The 18,767-nt window shown below is 43.6% G+C and overlaps 1 pseudogene; it reads left to right on the forward strand.

The window, feature by feature from the left end:
* The window catches only part of LOC112239359, an 82,057-nt pseudogene extending 65,014 nt beyond the window's left edge, over nucleotides 1-17,043 (forward strand).
* Nucleotides 17,044-18,767: the final 1,724 nt, after the last annotated feature.

Raw genomic sequence — 18,767 nt, forward strand, 5'->3', positions numbered from 1 at the left:
AGAACAGAGACTCTATAACCACCCTGTCATTAGGAGAACAGAGACTCTATAACCACCCTGTCATTAGGAGAATAGAGACTCTATAACCACCCTGTCATTAGGAGAACAGAGACTCTATAACCACCCTGTCATTAGGAGAACAGAGACTCTATAACCACCCTGTCATTAGGAGAACAGAGACTCTATAACCACCCTGTCATTAGGAGAACAGAGACTCTATAACCACCCTGTCATTAGAACAGCACCCCATATCCTTCCCTGGAGACTAGGCCTAACTCCTTCAGAGACAATGTGATGTGTTATCAGTCTTGTATGATAAATTAGTATTTTCAGAGACGACTCTATGATTTTTTGGGGGGTGACTGGTTGACATCCTGCTGACAGTCTATTGCCAGTTTCTCTGCATGGAAGAAGATCTTTTACCATTTGATGAACAGAACATGTCATTTGATGTGACTCTGGGGATTCTGTCTGTGAATTTATTCAGATGGAAAAAAACAAAAAATCAATGTTGTGCATCAGAGGTGGCAGCTGGTGGGTTGTTCGTTTCCATCTTTACAGGAAAAACATGTCAGGTGGTGAACGCATGTGCTTCAATGTCCATGTTTAAGGACATTCACTCGATTCGCACTGGTTATAATGCCTTCTAATGAAAGCTTTTCTTTTCCTATTCCTATTCCTGGACGCAGTTGTACTTTACTGCAACTCAAAACATGTTTAGGTATCTGTGAGTTGGCCTAAGTGTTGCCAGAGCTATAGGACTGATTTATACATTACGTTTGACATTTGAGTCATTTAGCAGAGGCTCTTATCCAGAGTGACTTCCTGATAGTCCCATTCATCTCCAGAGAGCTAGGTCAGACTACCACATAGTGACTTCCTGTTAGTCCATTCATCTCCAGATAGCTAGGTCAGACTACCACATAGTGACTTCCTGTTAGTCCATTCATCTCCAGATAGCTAGGTCAGACTACCACATAGTGACTTCCTGTTAGTCCATTCATCTCCAGATAGCTAGGTCAGACTACCACATAGTGACTTCCTGTTAGTCCATTCATCTCCAGATAGCTAGGTCAGACTACCACATAGTGACTTCCTGTTAGTCCATTCATCTCCAGATAGCTAGGTCAGACTACCACATAGTGACTTCCTGTTAGTCCATGCATCTCCAGATAGCTAGGTCAGACTACCACATAGTGACTTCCTGTTAGTCCATTTATCTCCAGAAAGCTAGGTGAGACTACCACATAGTGACTTCCTGTTATAGGTCCAGACACTGAGCTATAGGTCCAGACACTGAGCTATAGATCCAGACACTGAGCTATAGATCCAGACACTGAGCTATAGATCCAGACACTGAGCTGTAGGTTCAGACACTGATGACGTATGCATTACCGTTCTCATGAGGATGTGTATATGGCCTCGTCTATACATTACCGTTCTCATGAGGATGTGTATATGGCCTCATCTATACATTACCGTTCTCATGAGGATGTGTATATGACCTCATCTATACATTACCATTCTCATGAGGATGTGTATATGACCTCATCTATACATTACCGTTCTCATGAGGATGTGTATATGGCCTCGTCTATACATTACCGTTCTCATGAGGATGTGTATATGGCCTCATCTATACATTACCGTTCTCATGAGGATGTGTATATGACCTCATCTATACATTACCATTCTCATGAGGATGTGTATATGACCTCATCTATACCTTACCGTTCTCATGAGGATGTGTATATGACCTCATCTATATATTGCCGTTCTCATGAGGATGTGTATATGGCCTCATCTATACATTACCGTTCTCATGAGGATGTGTATATGACCTCATCTATACCTTACCGTTCTCTTGATGACATACGTATGGCCTCATCTATACATTACCCTGCGTCAGACCAGATGTCACCATGTGTCTATGGAACAGGATAGGTGGGGACGTACAGTGCATGTAGTCCTCATGTTGATGGTAGACATCTGATCTGTTAGAGCCACAGAGAAGGACAACACGCAGCTGGTTCTAGAACCATCTATCCCTGACAGCTCAGTTAGCAGTGATGGTTCGTACGGACGCCGTCATGTTCTGCCTTTTAAGCTATGAGTGCGATGTGATAAACAGCATGGGATTCTCCCTGCCAGGGGCCAGGAATGACTTCCTGTTTCATGTATCTGCTCTGTACGTAGGTCTGGCTCTCTCTTGGCTTGACTAGAGATCTCCGGGCTAGGTACGGCTTCATCAGGGTCCAATTACACAATAATTATCACTGTACAGGTTGTTCCACATCTGTCAAACGTCACTCTCATGCTTCCCGTAGTTTCTACTCATCTGATTTATGGGGAAGATGATTCAACTCAGACTCATCGTGTGAACAAACTAACAGGATGTTTCTAAGGCAACTAGTAAACACAACAGGCTTGCAAGATAAACAGCACGTTGTTGGGCTGTGTGAACATAACTGTGGTGTTACTACACGGCTGGGAAGATATCTCTGTACTAGTCTTATCTATCAGCTTACTGGGTTCCAAGACTAGAACTCATCAATCTATCAGTTTACTGGGTTCCAAGACTAGAACTCATCAATCTATCAGTTTACTGGGTTCCAAGATGAGAACTCATCAATCTATCAGTTTACTGGGTTCCAAGACGAGAACTCATCAATCTATCAGCTTACTGGGTTCCAAGACGAGAACTCATCAATCTATCAGCTTACTGGGTTCCAAGACGAGAACTCATCAATCTATCAGCTTACTGGGTTCCAAGACTAGAACTCATCAATCTATCAGCTTACTGGGTTCCAAGACTAGAACTCATCAATCTATCAGCTTACTGGGTTCCAAGACTAGAACTCATCAATCTATCAGCTTACTGGGTTCCAAGATGAGAACTCATCAATCTATCAGCTTACTGGGTTCCAAAACAAGAACTCATCAATCTATCAGATTACTGGGTTCCAAGATGAGAACTCATCAATCTATCTCCTATCTGTCAGTTTACTGGGTTCCAAGACTAGAACTCATCAATCTATCAGCTTACTCGGTTCCAAGAGTGGAACTCATCAATCTATCTATCTATCAGCTTACTGGGTTCCAAGACTGGAACTCATCAATCAATCTAGAACTCATCAATCTATCAGTTTACTGGGTTCCAAGACGAGAACTCATCAATCTATCAGCTTACTGGGTTCCAAGACTAGAACTCATCAATCTATCAGTTTACTGGGTTCCAAGACTGGAACTCATCAATCTATCAGCTTACTGGGTTCAAGACTAGAACTCATCAATCTATCAGTTTACTGGGTTCCAAGACTAGAACTCATCAATCTATCAGCTTACTGGGTTCCAAGACTAGAACTCATCAATCATCAGACTCGGTTCCAAGACTGGAACTCATCAATCTATCTATCAGCTTACTGGGTTCCAAGACGAGAACTCATCAATCTATCAGCTTACTGGGTTCCAAGACTAGAACTCATCAATCTATCAGTTTACTGGGTTCCAAGACGAGAACTCATCAATCTATCAGCTTACTGGGTTCCAAGACTAGAACTCATCAATCTATCAGCTTACTGGGTTCCAAGACTAGAACTCATCAATCTATCAGATTACTGGGTTCCAAGATGAGAACTCATCAATCTATCAGCTTACTGGGTTCCAAGACAAGAACTCATCAATCTATCAGCTTACTGGGTTCCAAGATGAGAACTCATCAATCTATCTCCATCTGTCAGTTTACTGGGTTCCAAGACTAGAACTCATCAATCTATCAGCTTACTCGGTTCCAAGACTGGAACTCATCAATCAATCTATCTATCGGCTTACTGGGTTCCAATACTAGAACTCATCAATCTATCAGCTTACTGGGTTCCAAGACTAGAACTCATCAATCTATCAGTTTACTGGGTTCCAAGACGAGAACTCATCAATCTATCAGCTTACTGGGTTCCAAGACTAGAACTCATCAATCTATCAGCTTACTGGGTTCCAAGACTAGAACTCATCAATCTATCAGCTTACTGGGTTCCAAGACTAGAACTCATCAATCTATCAGCTTACTGGGTTCCAAGACGAGAACTCATCAATCTATCAGCTTACTGGGTTCCAAGACTAGAACTCATCAATCTATCAGTTTACTGGGTTCCAAGACTGGAACTCATCAATCTATCAGCTTACTGGGTTCCAAGACTGGAACTCATCAATCTATCAGCTTACTGGGTTCCAAGACTAGAACTCATCAATCTATCAGCTTACTGGGTTCCAAGACTAGAACTCATCAGTCTATCAGTTTACTGGGTTCCAAGACTAGAACTCATCAATCTATCAGCTTACTGGCTTCCAAGACGAGAACTCATCAATCTATCAGCTTACTGGGTTCCAAGACTAGAACTCATCAATCTATCAGCTTTGGTTCCAAGACAAGAACTCATCAATCTATCAGCTTACTGGGTTCCAAGATGAGAACTCATCAATCTATCTCCTATCTGTCAGTTTACTGGGTTCCAAGACGAGAACTCATCAATCTATCTCCTATCTGTCAGTTTACTGGGTTCCAAGACGAGAACTCATCAATCTATCAGTTTACTGGGTTCCAAGACTAGAACTCATCAATCTATCAGCTTACTGGGTTCCAAGATGAGAACTCATCAATCTATCAGCTTACTGGGTTCCAAAACAAGAACTTCAATCTATCAGATTACTGGGTTCCAAGATGAGAACTCATCAATCTATCTCCTATCTGTCAGTTTACTGGGTTCCAAGACTAGAACTCATCAATCTATCAGCTTACTCGGTTCCAAGACTGGAACTCATCAATCAATCTATCTATCGGCTTACTGGGTTCCAATACTAGAACTCATCAATCTATCAGCTTACTGGGTTCCAAGACTAGAACTCATCAATCTATCAGTTTACTGGGTTCCAAGACGAGAACTCATCAATCTATCAGCTTACTGGGTTCCAAGACTAGAACTCATCAATCTATCAGTTTACTGGGTTCCAAGACTGGAACTCATCAATCTATCAGCTTACTGGGTTCGAAGACTAGAACTCATCAATCTATCAGTTTACTGGGTTCCAAGACTAGAACTCATCAATCTATCAGCTTACTGGGTTCCAAGACTAGAACTCATCAATCTATCAGCTTACTGGGTTCCAAGACTAGAACTCATCAATCTATCAGCTTACTGGGTTCCAAGACTAGAACTCATCAATCTATCAGCTTACTGGGTTCCAAGACTAGAACTCATCAATCTATCAGCTTACTGGGTTCCAAGATGAGAACTCATCAGTCTATCAGCTTACTGGGTTCCAAAACAAGAACTCATCAATCTATCAGATTACTGGGTTCCAAGATGAGAACTCATCAATCTATCTCCTATCTGTCAGTTTACTGGGTTCCAAGACTAGAACTCATCAATCTATCAGCTTACTGTTCCAAGACTGGAACTCATCAATCTATCTATCTATCAGCTTACTGGGTTCCAAGACGAGAACTCATCAATCTATCAGCTTACTGGGTTCCAAGACTAGAACTCATCAATCTATCAGTTTACTGGGTTCCAAGACGAGAACTCATCAATCTATCAGCTTACTGGGTTCCAAGACTAGAACTCATCAATCTATCAGCTTACTGGGTTCCAAGACGAGAACTCATCAATCTATCAGATTACTGGGTTCCAAGATGAGAACTCATCAATCTATCAGCTTACTGGGTTCCAAAACAAGAACTCATCAATCTATCAGATTACTGGGTTCCAAGATGAGAACTCATCAATCTATCTCCTATCTGTCAGTTTACTGGGTTCCAAGACTAGAACTCATCAATCTATCAGCTTACTCGGTTCCAAGACTGGAACTCATCAATCTATCTATCTATCAGCTTACTGGGTTCCAAGACGAGAACTCATCAATCTATCAGCTTACTGGGTTCCAAGACTAGAACTCATCAATCTATCAGTTTACTGTTCCAAGACGAGAACTCATCAATCTATCAGCTTACTGGGTTCCAAGACTAGAACTCATCAATCTATCAGCTTACTGGGTTCCAAGACGAGAACTCATCAATCTATCAGCTTACTGGGTTCCAAGACTAGAACTCATCAATCTATCAGCTTACTGGGTTCCAAGACGAGAACTCATCAATCTATCAGCTTACTGGGTTCCAAGACTAGAACTCATCAATCTATCAGTTTACTGGGTTCCAAGACTGGAACTCATCAATCTATCAGCTTACTGTTCCAAGACTGGAACTCATCAATCTATCAGCTTACTGGGTTCCAAGACTAGAACTCATCAATCTATCAGCTTACTGGGTTCCAAGACTAGAACTCATCAGTCTATCAGTTTACTGGGTTCCAAGACTAGAACTCATCAATCTATCAGCTTACTGGGTTCCAAGACTAGAACTCATCAATCTATCAGCTTACTGGGTTCCAAGACTAGAACTCATCAATCTATCAGCTTATTCGGTTCCAAGACAAGAACTCATCAATCTATCAGCTTACTGGGTTCCAAGATGAGAACTCATCAATCTATCTCCTATCTGTCAGTTTACTGGGTTCCAAGACGAGAACTCATCAATCTATCAGCTTACTGGGTTCCAAGACGAGAACTCATCAATCTATCAGCTTACTGGGTTCCAAGACGAGAACTCATCAATCTATCAGCTTACTGGGTTCCAAGACGAGAACTCATCAATCTATCAGCTTACTGGGTTCCAAGACGAGAACTCATCAATCTATCAGCTTACTGGGTTCCAAGACGAGAACTCATCAATCTATCAGCTTACTGGGTTCCAAGACGAGAACTCATCAATCTATCAGCTTACTGTCACGTTCTGACCTTAGTTCCTTTGGTCAGGACGTGAGTTGGGTGGGCAGTCTGTTTGTTTTTCTATGTTGGTTTTGAGTTCGGCCTAGTATGGTTCTCAATCAGAGGCAGCTGTCAATTGTTTTCCCTGATTGAGAATCATACTTAGGTAGCCTGGGTTTCAGTTTTGGGTTGTGGGTGTTTGTCTTCCGTGTCAGTGTTTGTGATGCTGCACACTGGCTACTGCATCTCAAAATGGACAAACAGTACTATTGGCAGTTATTTTTTTCTAGTTTTTCAAGCGAATGTCTTTTCAGGGAGTATGGGAGCACACTAGTTTGGTTCGCCTAGACGACTTTATTCTGGATGCCAGCCGAACTGAAGCCTTTAGTAACCTCTGGGTCATTCACTGTGTAATCAGCTCTTATCCTGTCGTAGCTCAACGCTAACCCAGATAGAGACATGTAAACCCTCCCTGTCCAGCCCTGGATGCTAGGAGATCTCCCCAGCTATAACCCTGTCTACGTCTGTCTGTTCCTCCATTCTTCTGTGGTCCTTTGTGGCTCAGTTTGTAAGAGCTTGGTGTTAACAACGCCAAAGTCTTGGTTTCAGTTCCTGCTGGGGCCAATGTATGCACTCACTGTTGTGAAGTCACTGTCGTGAAGCCACTGTCGTGAAGCCACTGTCGTGAAGTCACTGTCGATAAGTCACTGTCGATAAGTCACTGTCGTGAAGCCACTGTCGTGTAGCCACTGTCGATAAGTCACTGTCGATAAGTCACTGTCGATAAGTCACTGTCGATAAGTCACTGTCGATAAGTCACTGTGGATAAGTCACTGTAGTTAAGTCACTGTCGTTAAGCCACTGTAGTTAAGTCACTGTCGTTAAGCCACTGTTGTTAAGTCACTGTTGTGAAGTCACTGTAGTTAAGTCACTGTTGTGAAGTCACTGTAGTTAAGTCACTGTTGTGAAGTCACGTTAAGTCACTGTTGATAAGTTACTGTCGTGAAGTCACTGTTGTTAAGTCACTGTTGTGAAGTCACTGTAGTTAAGTCACTGTTGTGAAGTCACTGTAGTTAAGTCACTGTTGTGAAGTCACGTTAAGTCACTGTTGATAAGTTACTGTCGTGAAGTCACTGTTGATAAGTCACTGTAGTTAAGTCACTGTTGATAGGTCACTGTCGTGAAGTCACTGTTGTGAAGTCACGTTAAGTCACTGTTGATAAGTTACTGTTGTGAAGCCACTGTTGATAAGTCACTGTCGTTAAGTCACTGTCGATAACTCACTGTGGATAAGTCACTGTCGATAAGTCACTGTCGATAAGTCTCTGTCGATAAGTCACTGTCGATAAGTCACTGTCGATAAGTCACTGTCGATAAGTCACTGTCTAAGTCACTGTCGATAAGTCACTGTCGATAAGTCACTGTCGATAAGTCACTGTCGTGAAGTCACTGTTGATACGTGTCTACTGAATGCCAGGTCATATTAACGTGTAAAGTCGCTGTGGATACGTGTCTACTGAATGCCAGGTTATATTAACGTGTAAAGTCACTGTGGATACGTCACTGTGGATACGTCACTGTGGATACGTCACTGTGGATACGTCACTGTGGATACGTCACTGTTGATGCGTGTCTACTGAATGCCAGGTCATATTAACGTGTGTCTGTTCTGTCTTCAGACATGATTACAGAGAGATGCTTCACAACTCTACCTTCTGTCTGGTTCCCAGAGGACGACGCCTGGGATCCTTCCGCTTCCTGGAAGCACTGCAGGTACACACACACACCATGTACACACACACACCATGTACACACACACACCATGCACACACACACACCACGTACACACACACACCATGTACACACACACACACACACCAAGTACACACACACACCACGTACACACACACACCACGTACACACACACACACACACACACACACACACACACACACACACACACACACACACACACACACACACACATGTACACACACACACACACACAATGTACACACACACACACCACGTACACACACACACACACACCACGTACACACACACACACCATGTACACACACACACACCATGTACACACACACACACACACACACACACACACATCATGTACACACACACCATGTACACACACACACACACACACCATGTACACACACACACACACACCACCATGTACACACACACCATGTACACACACACAATGTACACACACACACACACACACACACACACACACCACGTACACACACACACACAATGTACACACACACCATGTACACACACACACACAATGTACACACACACACACACACCACGTACACACACACCACGTACACACACACACAATGTACACACACACACAGTAGATCACCATCTACTGTCCCCATATAGATCACCATCTACTGTCCCCATATAGATCACCATCTACTGTCCCCATATAGATCACCATCTACTGTCCCCACATAGATCACCATCTACTGTCCCCATATAGATCACCATCTACTGTCCCCATATAGATCACCATCTACTGTCCCCATATAGATCACCATCTACTGTCTCCATATAGATCACCATCTACTGTCTCCATATAGATCACCATCTACTGTCCCCATATAGATCACCATCTACTGTCCCCATATAGATCACCATCTACTGTCTCCATATAGATCACCATCTACTGTCCCCATATAGATCACCATCTACTGTCCCCATATAGATCACCATCTACTGTCCCCATATAGATCACCATCTACTGTCCCCATATAGATCACCATCTACTGTCCCCATATAGATCACCATCTACTGTCCATATAGATCCATCTACTGTCCCCATATAGATCACCATCTACTGTCCCCATATAGATCACCATCTACTGTCCCCATATAGATCACCATCTACTGTCCCCATATAGATCACCATCTACTGTCCCCATATAGATCACCATCTACTGTCACCATCTATATAGATCACCATCTACTGTCTCCATATAGATCACCATCTACTGTCTCCATATAGATCACCATCTACTGTCTCCATATAGATCACCATCTACCATCTACTGTCCCATATAGATCACCATCTACTGTCTCCATATAGATCACCATCTACTGTCTCCATATAGATCACCATCTACTGTCTCCATATAGATCACCATCTACTGTCTCCATATAGATCACCATCTACTGTCCCCATATAGATCACCATCTACTGTCCCCATATAGATCACCATCTACTGTCCATATAGATCACCATCTACTGTCCCCATATAGATCACCATCTACTGTCCCCATATAGATCACCATCTACTGTCCCCATATAGATCACCATCTACTGTCCCCATATAGATCACCATCTACTGTCCCCATATAGATCACCATCTACTGTCCCCATATAGATCACCATCTACTGTCCCCATATAGATCACCATCTACTGTCCCCATATAGATCACCATCTACTGTCCCCATATAGATCACCATCTACTGTCCCCATATAGATCACCATCTACTGTCCCCATATAGATCACCATCTACTGTCCCCATATAGATCACCATCTACTACTGTCCCCATATAGATCACCATCTACTGTCCCCATATAGATCACCATCTACTGTCCCCATATAGATCACCATCTACTGTCCCCATATAGATCACCATCTACTGTCCCCATATAGATCACCATGTACTGTCCCCATATAGATCACCATCTACTGTCTCCATATAGATCACCATCTACTGTCCCCATATACAGTACCAGTCAAATGTTTGGACACACCTACTCATTCAAGGGCTTCACTGTTTTCTACATTGTAGAATAATAGTGAAGACATCAAAACTATGAAATAACACATATGGAATCATGTAGTAACCAAAAAGTGTTAAACAAATTTGATTTGCCTTGATGACAGCTTTGCACACTCTTGGCATTCTCTCAACCAGCTTCATGAGGTAGTCACCTGGAATGCATTTCAATTAACAGGTGTGCCTTGTTCAAAGTTCATTTGTAGAATTTCTTTCCTTCTTAAAGTGTTTGAGCCAATCAGTTGTGTTGTGACTAGGTAAGGGTGGTATACAGAAGATATCCCTATTTGGTAAAAGACCAAGTCCATATTATGGCAAGAACAGCTTAAATAAGCAAAGAGAAATGACAGTCCATCGTTACTTAAGACACACATGTCAGTCTATCCGGAGAATTTCAAGATCTTTGAAAGTTTCTTCAAGTGTAGTCGCAAAAAAACATCAAGCGCTCTGATGAAACTGGTTCTCACGAGGACCGCCTCAGGAAATGAAGAACCAGACCAAGAAGGAGAGTGATGGAGTGCTGCATCAGATGACCTGGCCTCCACAATCATGGAGCCTCTATTTGGACACAGAGACAGTGGAGCACAGAGAGTGACACACACACACACACACACACACACACGCATGCAAACAAATACATTTGCATACACATTTACACATTCTAATAGTCTCAAATGAAACGTTTACCATTTTACTTTCGTCACAATTACAACAACAATTTGAGCAATTTGAGTCGTTGGCAGTGGAATGAATTAGGCTATTTTAATGACTAGAGTTCACAGGTAATGTCTTGCTGTTTGGTGCGTGGATAAAATGGTCTATCTGCTATTACAGCTGAAAGGAAGTAGAAAGATCTGCTGAAGAAACAGACGTCCAGATGGCGCAGCGTGTTTTAAAGCCCCAAACCACTGATCACATGACCACTGATCACATGACCACTGATCACATGACCACTGATCACATGACCGGGATGATTTCTTTGTTGTTTTGCTGACGATAATTTGCATTATTAGATGGTTCAGCAGGCAGGCAGGGACTGCATTAGTGTCATTAGCATTATTAGATGGTTCGGCAGGGAGGCAGGGACTGTATTAGTGTCATTAGCATTATTAGATGGTTCGGCAGGGAGGGACTGTATTAGTGTCATTAGCATTATTAGATGGTTCGGCAGGCAGGCAGGGACTGCATTAGTGTCATTAGCATTATTAGATGGTTCGGCAGCAGGCAGGGACTGTATTAGTGTCATTAGCATTATTAGATGGTTCGGCAGGCAGGGACTGCATTAGTGTCATTAGCATTATTAGATGGTTCAGCAGGCAGGGACTGCATTAGTGTCATTAGCATTATTAGATGGTTCAGCAGGCAGGGAGGGACTGCATTAGTGTCATTAGCATTATTAGATGGTTCAGCAGGCAGGGAGGGACTGCATTAGTGTCATTAGCATTATTAGATGGTTCAGCAGGCAGGCAGGGACTGCATTAGTGTCATTAGCATTATTAGATGGTTCGGCAGGCAGGCAGGGACTGCATTAGTGTCATTAGCATTATTAGATGGTTCAGCAGGCAGGCAGGGACTGCATTAGTGTCATTAGCATTATTAGATGGTTCGGCAGGCAGGCAGGGACTGCATTAGTGTCATTAGCATTATTAGATGGTTCGGCAGGCAGGAGGGACTGCATTAGTGTCATTAGCATTATTAGATGGTTCGGCAGGCAGGGGGACTGCATTAGTGTCATTAGCATTATTAGATGGTTCGGCAGGCAGGCAGGCAGGGACTGCATTAGTGTCATTAGCATTATTAGATGGTTCAGCAGGCAGGGACTGCATTAGTGTCATTAGCATTATTAGATGGTTCAGCAGGCAGGCAGGGACTGCATTAGTGTCATTAGCATTATTAGATGGTTCAGCAGGCAGGGACTGCATTAGTGTCATTAGCATTATTAGATGGTTCAGCAGGCAGGCAGGGACTGCATTAGTGTCATTAGCATTATTAGATGGTTCAGCAGGCAGGGACTGTATTAGTGTCATTAGCATTATTAGATGGTTCGCAGGCAGGCAGGGACTGCATTAGTGTCATTAGCATTATTAGATGGTTCAGCAGGCAGGGACTGCATTAGTGTCATTAGCATTATTAGATGGTTCAGCAGGCAGGCAGGGACTGCATTAGTGTCATTAGCATTATTAGATGGTTCAGCAGGCAGGGACTGTATTAGTGTCATTAGCATTATTAGATGGTTCGGCAGGCAGGGACTGCATTAGTGTCATTAGCATTATTAGATGGTTCAGCAGGCAGGGACTGTATTAGTGTCATTAGCATTATTAGATGGTTCAGCAGGCAGGGACTGACTGCATTAGTGTCATTAGCATTATTAGATGGTTCGGCAGACAGGCAGGGACTGCATTAGTGTCATTAGCATTATTAGATGGTTCGGCAGGCAGTGGCAGGGACTGTATTAGTGTCATTAGCATTATTAGATGGTTCAGGCAGGCAGGCAGGGACTGCATTAGTGTCATTAGCATTATTTCGGCAGGCAGGCAGGGACGTGTCATTAGTCATTATTAGATGGTTCAGCAGGCAGGGACTGCATTAGTGTCATTAGCATTATTAGATGGTTCAGCAGGCAGGGACTGCATTAGTGTCATTAGCATTATTAGATGGTTCAGCAGGCAGGACTGCATTAGTGTCATTAGCATTATTAGTGTGTCATAGCATTATTAGATGGTTCAGCAGGCAGGCAGCATTATTAGATGGTTCAGCAGGCAGGGACTGCATTAGTGTCATTAGCATTATTAGATGGTTCCTGCATGGCAGGCAGGGACTGCATTAGTGTCATTAGCATTATTAGATGGTTCATGGCAGGCAGGCAGGGACTGCATTAGTGTCATTAGCATTATTAGTGGTTCATGGAACCAGACACACTGGGAGGGACAGTGATGTCCTGTCATTACCAGATTATTAGTGGAACCAGACACAATACTAGTGTCATGTCCTGTCCTCATGGAACAGACACAATACTAGTGATGTCCTGTCCTCATGGAACTAGCCACAATACTAGTGGTGTCCTGTCCTCATGGAACCAGACACAATACTAGTGGTGTCCTGTCCTCATGGAACCAGACACAATACTAGTGATGTCCTGTCCTCATGGAACCAGACACAATACTAGTGATGTCCTGTCCTCATGGAACCAGACACAATACTAGTGGTGTCCTGTCCTCATGGAACCAGACACAATACTAGTGTTGTCCTGTCCTGTCCTCATGGAACCAGACACAATACTAGTGATGTCCTGTCCTCATGGAACCAGACACAATACTAGTGATGTCCTGTCCTCATGGAACCAGACACAATACTAGTGATGTCCTGTCCCATGGAACCAGACACAATATAGTGATGGTCCTCATGGAACCAGACACAATACTAGTGATGTCCTGTCCTCCCTCATGGAACCAGACACAATACTAGTGATGTCCTGTCCTCATGGAACCAGACACAATACTAGTGTGTCCTGTCCTGTCCTCATGGAACCAGACACAATACTAGTGATGTCCTGTCCTCATGGAACCAGACACAATACTAGTGGTGTCCTGTCCTGTCCTCATGGAACCAGACACAATACTAGTGATGTCCTGTCCTCATGGAACCAGACACAATACTAGTGTTGTCCTGTCCTGTCCTCGTGGAACCAGACACAATACTAGTGATGTCCTGTCCTCATGGAACCAGACACAATACCAGTGATGTCCTGTCCTCATGGAACCAGACACAATACTAGTGATGTCCTGTCCTCATGGAACCAGACACAATACTAGTGGTGTCCTGGTCCTCATGGAACCAGACACAATACTAGTGATGTCCTGTCCTCATGGAACCAGACACCTAGTGATGTCCTGTCCTCATGGAACCAGACACAATACTAGTGATGTGTGGAACCAGACACAATACTGTCCTGTCCTCATGGAACCAGACACAATACTAGTGGTGTCCTGTCCTCATGGAACCAGACACAATACTAGTGATGTCCTGTCCTCATGTCCTGTCCTCATGGAACTGGAACCAGACACAATACCAGTGATGTCCTGTCCTGTCCTCATGGAACCAGACACAATACTAGTGATGTCCTGTCCTCATGGAACCAGACACAATACTAGTGGTGTCCTGTCCTCATGGAACCAGACACAATACTAGTGGTGTCCTGTCCTGTCCTCATCTAACCAGACACAATACTAGTGCTGTCCTGTCCTCATAGAACCAGACACAATACTAGTGGTGTCCTGTCCTCATGGAACTAGACACAATACTAGTGATGTCCTGTCCTCACGGAACCAGACACAATACTAGTGATGTCCTGTCCTCATGGAACCAGACACAATACTAGTGATGTGGAACCAGACCTGTCCTGTCCTTATGGAACCAGACACAATACTAGTGATGTCCTGTGACACCTGTCCTCATGGAACCAGACACAATACTAGTGCTGTCCTGTCCTCATAGAACCAGACACAATACTAGTGGTGTCCTGTCCTCATGGAACTAGACACAATACTAGTGATGTCCTGTCCTCACGGAACCAGACACAATACTAGTGATGTCCTGTCCTGTCCTCATGGAACCAGACACAATACTAGTGATGTCCTGTCCTCATGGAACCAGACACAATACTAGTGATGTCCTGTCCTCATGGAACCAGACTTAATACTAGTGAAGTACTGACCTCATTGTGTTAGAGAATAGTGTTGACACACGCACCATAATACACTATTAGACCCACCGTAGCCATCGGTAGTATGTGGCTCTGTCATAACAGTGACATGTTACCAAGGACAGTAACTCCTCAGTCCCAGTCACTGTATCGTCACTACTGTGTTACCTGTGTGTCGGCCTGCAGGCTGCCTGTGTACCTGTGATACTCAGTAACGGCTGGGAGATGCCCTTCTCAGAGATCATCCACTGGAACACAGCAGCTGTGATCGGGGACGAACGACTGCTACTTCAGGTGACGTAGATATTTTAACCCTGTGTTCACCAGGTAACGCTGAGTCGGCTGAGAGACAACACATTCTTTTTAAAATATTTTTTTATATATTTGTGATCTGTTCCACCAGTCTGTTAGAATGGTCTATTTGACTGAATGGCCTATTTGACTGAATGGTCTATATGACTGAATGGCCTATTTGACTGAATGGTCTATTTGACTGAATGGTCTATTTGACTGAATGGCCTATTTGACTGAATGGTCTATTTGACTGAATGGCCTATTTGACTGAATGGTCTATTTGACTGAATGGTCTGTTTGACTGAATGGTCTGTTTGACTGAATGGTCTATATGACTGAATGGTAAATGGTCTATATGACTGAATGGTCTATTTGACATGTCCGGTGTCTCTGACTGTTTGATTGACAGATCACGTCACTGTATTCGTTCTGACTGTATGTTCTGTTGTTCCAGATTCCGTTTGACTGGTGCGTTTCCATTCACCAGGACAACATCTTGTCTCTCAGACAGCAGACCCAGTTCCTGTGGGAGGCCTACTTCTCTTCTGTAGAGAGGATAGTACTCACAACACTAGAGGTAAGAGGAGGTTTGACTGAATGGTCTACTACTACTAATGGCTACTAATGGTCTACTACATGCTACTACTACTGTTTGACTACTACTACTATTACTACTACTGATTACTACTACTACTGACTACTGCTACCATTCACCAGGACAACATCTTGTCTCTCAGATAGCAGACCCAGTTCCTGTGGGAGGCCTACTTCTCTACTGTACTAGTACTCACAACACTAGAGGTAAGAGGACCTACTACTGCTACTACTACTACTACTACTGCTACTACTACTACTACTACTACTGCTACTACAACTACTGATACTACTGATACTACTACTACTTCTACTACTACTACCACTACTACTACTACCACTACTAGTACTACTACTACTAGTTGTAGTAACAGGTGTTTGTCAGAGAGCTACTCAGAAGCCTTCTTGGACGTAGCTCTGCTTGGGTGCCTCTTGAGGGTTCAGGTAATCCTCGACCAGTGAATTGTCTTGTTAGCAGCTTTGATTATTACTATTGTTGATTTGACTCTGTTTCTCTCCCTGCACCAGATCATCCATGACCGGGTGCTCCAGCATGCAGCCCGTAGTAACCTGATGTGGAACAGTCTTCCCGGAGGTCTCTACTCCCTGCCTCAGTACTCCTCATACCTGGGAGACTTCCCTTTCCACTATGCCAAGCTAGGTGAGTCCTGCCACGATCTTCAGATAGATCTCAAATGTGCATCAAAGTTCATCCATGTGGATGGTCATGAATTTGGTTCTCCGGGCATTACGACAGGGGTGTACCGCAAGGTTCTATTTTAGGCCCTGTTCAGTTCACTATTTAAATCTCCTATCTGGTAGACTTCCCCATTCGCCAAAGCTAGGTGAGTCCTACTGTAACAGAACGTGTGGTGTTGTACCACGAGCATCTACATGCTCCCACTTGTATTGCTCAGATCTTCCACTACGCCAAGATACATGTCGGTGAGTCTTGTAACCATCTGTTAAAGAGAACCCAGAACATTAACGCGGATGGTTGTAAATCTGGTTTCCAGGACATTACAAAAGAGTGTACCACAAGGTTCTATTTTAGGCCCAGTCCTTTTACCATTTCTATAAATGACATTGGTAAAACGGGGGAGAGAAATGTAGATTCATCTGTATTTTATTTATTTATTTTATTTCACCTTTATGTAACCAGGTAGGCAAGTTGAGAACAAGTTCTCATTTACAACTGCGACCTGGCCAAGAAAGCAAAGCAGTGCGACACAAACAACAACACAGAGTTAAACATGGAGTAAACAAGCGTACAGTCAATTACACTGATTGTTGATGACACTGTTCTACATTCATGTGCTCCCTTATATAGATGCATATCACATCCGTTAGCAATATTATGTGTTCATTGTGTATAGTGGGAAGACACATATCAGCCTACTACCATACACTTGTGGAATAATCTCCAAAAAAGGTCTCAGATGGCTGGATGAGGAAAAGTGGATGATTTGTGTGTCCAATTCAGACCTGGATGAGGAGTAATTCGAGGGTAATTCAGATGGCTGGATGAGGTCCTTCAAAGTGGATGATTTGGTGTCCAGTCCAATTCAGACGGCTGGATGAGGTCCTTCTGGATGAGGACCCTTCAAAGTGGATGATTTGGTGTCCGAGGGTAATTCAGATGGCTGGATGAGGACCTTCAAAGTGGATGATTTGGTGTCCGAGCTGGTATTTCAGATTTGGGCTGGATGACGGCTGGGAGGTCCTTCAAAGTGGATGATTTGGTGTCCGAGGGTAATTCAGACGGCTGGATGAGGACCTTCAAAGTGGATGATTTGGTGTCCGAGGGTAATTCAGACGGCTGGATGAGGACCTTCAAAGTGGATGATTTGGTGTCGGCTGGAGGGTAATTCAGACGGCTGGATGAGGACCTTCAAAGTGGATGATTTGGTGTCGGCTGGATGAGGGTATGATTTGGTTCAGGGACGGCTGGATGAGGTCCTTCAAAGTGGATGATTTGGTGTCTGAGGGTAATTCAGACGGCTGGATGAGGCTGATGATGAGGACGGCTTCAAAGTGGATGATTTGGTGTCTGAGGGTAATTCAGACGGCTGGATGAGGTCCTTCAAAGTGGATGATTTGGTGTCTGAGGGTAATTCAGATGAGGACCCTCTGGATGAGTGACCTGAGGGTAATTTGACGGCTTTTCAAAATGATTTGTGTTGAGGGTTTCAGACGGCTGGATGATTGTGTTTTTTGTATGATTGTGTTTGTATCTCTGTTTTTGCTTTTCCAATTGTATTGATAACACCCATACACACACACACACACACACACACACACACACACGCATAAACACCCAACCACACACACACGCATAAACAAACACACACACGCATAAACACACCACACACACACACACGCATAAACACCCACCCACACACGCATAAACACCCACCCAACACACCACACCCACACACACGCATAAACACCCACCCACACACACACACACAAACACACGACTTGGGAGCAGGTTAACGTTGTTTATTAGGATGAGTCTTGCAGTACTGAGTCATTTC

This window comes from Oncorhynchus tshawytscha, unplaced genomic scaffold, assembly GCF_018296145.1.
Source record: "Oncorhynchus tshawytscha isolate Ot180627B unplaced genomic scaffold, Otsh_v2.0 Un_contig_7933_pilon_pilon, whole genome shotgun sequence".
Taxonomy (NCBI): domain Eukaryota; kingdom Metazoa; phylum Chordata; class Actinopteri; order Salmoniformes; family Salmonidae; genus Oncorhynchus; species Oncorhynchus tshawytscha.